Source organism: Jaculus jaculus, chromosome 19 (genome assembly GCF_020740685.1).
Source record: "Jaculus jaculus isolate mJacJac1 chromosome 19, mJacJac1.mat.Y.cur, whole genome shotgun sequence".
Taxonomy (NCBI): domain Eukaryota; kingdom Metazoa; phylum Chordata; class Mammalia; order Rodentia; family Dipodidae; genus Jaculus; species Jaculus jaculus.
Window position 1 is genome coordinate 37,588,302 of NC_059120.1, and position 2,164 is coordinate 37,590,465.

The 2,164-nt window shown below is 42.5% G+C and overlaps 1 non-coding gene across 1 annotated transcript; it reads left to right on the forward strand.

Annotated features, from left to right (window-relative positions):
* The first annotated feature begins 293 nt into the window (after window positions 1-293).
* LOC123456127 lies at window positions 294-398 on the forward strand. Its single transcript, XR_006634346.1, has one exon. It is a non-coding gene; the product is annotated as a U6 spliceosomal RNA (small nuclear RNA).
* Window positions 399-2,164: the final 1,766 nt, after the last annotated feature.

A 2,164-nucleotide genomic window follows, 5' to 3' on the forward strand; every position in this document is an offset into this window, starting at 1 on the left:
ACATTCCTAGCCATTGTATAATCTACATGTCATTGTATGAAGAGTAATGTTTGAGAGTATGAGTAATGAATAAAGAAACTGTGATTGCCAAAGACAATGTCAATCAGGCAAAATCAATAGCATGTTATGAATTACATACAGCCAATGAAATTGTCAGTTTGTGAGTTTATTGTCATTCAATCAGTTCTGACATACAGAAAGTCACAGCCATATATGTGCGGGTTGCTTCTACCTCTGTCCTGGCTCTGCAAGGTGGCTCAAAGAAAGCCTTATTCACCTCAGATAACTGTTCTGTCCTCACTTCAGCAGCACATGTACTAAAGTTGGAATGATACAGAGAAGATAGCATGACCCCGGGCAAGGATGACGAGCAAATTCATAAAGAGTTCCACAATTGAAAAGAAAAGAATGATTGTTCTTTCTATGGGGAGCAGCCTCACCATCATGGATAACTGCCTTCACTTGGGATGCTGTATCCTGATGGTCTTGAAATCCAAGGTGACTTCAGGTTTAGGACAGTGACTGGAACACCTGAGGGGTTCTGGGACAGGACGCTGTAAAGGCTAACAGGAAGATATCTAAAGGAAACTGATACAAATGATGGTAGCGATGTCCTGCTTTTAGTCACCTTGTGGGCCAAATTGAAGGGTCGATACTTTCCAGTGAAAGTACTTTCTAAGTGTCTAGTGGCTGGTGGGGCTGTGAATAATGCTCCTCGCTTGCCTTTACCAGTGCTCTTCTCTGTGAGTGGCTTTCTGGAATAAGGGGCTATGTCTTGTCTGCTGAGACTCCTTGTGCTGGGCTTTTGCCTTAACTCCAGTAGCAACTCATTGCCGCAACTCCATGCAATTGAGTGGTTCAGTGGACAAGAAGTATAAGGCTACTATCCATGCACAGGGAATACTACTTTACAGTAAGCTTTTTGTAAGTAGGATTATACTCTAATGATAAAAAATACTGAAAAGTACATACATAAAACTAATATACAGCCAGGCATGGTGACGCACACCTTTAATTCCAGCACTAGGGAGGCAGAGGTAGAAGGATGGCCATGAGTTCAAGGCCACTCTGAGACTACATAGTAAATTCCAAGTAAGCCTGGACCAGAGTGAGACCCTACCTCAAAACAAAACAATAACAATAATATAATCATTTATTATTATCAATTATGAACTATATAATTGCATGTGCTCTACTTTTATAGGACTGGAAGAACAGGTCTGTCTACAACAACATCACCATAAAGACATGAGTACACTGTGCTACTATGACATCACTAGACATTATGAAATTTTCAACACCATTAGAATATAACTTCACCTCCACATAGGTGGCCAAACTTTGACCAAAGCTCATTTGTGACTTAGGACTGTAATATATGACTTCAATCTCACCAAGAGGAAATATCAGACGCAATAAACTTGAAAGACATTTACAAAATGACTGACTGTTATTCTGAAGGGTTAAAGACGTAAGAGATACATATTGAAAGGTGCCATCAAAAGGAGAGCCGAAAGCCCTGGCCACTAGATGCAGCGTGCAATCCTACACGTGGTCTCCGCTGAATTTAGAGCTCACTGATTCTACTAGCCAGGGGGCCTAGGGATCCCCTGATTTGCCCTTCCCAAGGCTGAGATTCCAGGCATGCCAGCATGCCTGGCACTTTTACGTGAGTGCTGGGGCTCTGAACTCAGACATTCATGTTGGCACATGAAACACTTCACCCATGGAGCCATCTCCTCAGTCCCTGAATTGGTTTATTCATTTTTGTTTTTATTTTTATTTATTTATTTATTTATTTGGTTTTTCAAGGTATGGTCTTGCTCTAGCCCAGGCTGACTAGGAATTCACTCTATACTCCCAGACTGGCCTTGAACTCCTGAAGATCCTCCTACTTCTGCCTCCCAAGTGCTAGGATTAAAGGCGTGCATCACCATAACCAGCTCCATGGCAAGTTTAAAGTCAGCCTACAGGTAAGACCCTCTCTGAAAAAAGTGTTTGTGTGTGTGTGTGTGTGTGTATACCAGTATAGAGGCAAGTGTTTGTAGCCTTGGCTACTGACAAGGCTGAGCTCGGAGTTGGACACCAGCCTGGAAACATAGCCAGTCTATAAGTTTTTTTGGGGGGAGGGGGCGGTGTTTTCTAGGTAGGGTCTCACTCTAGC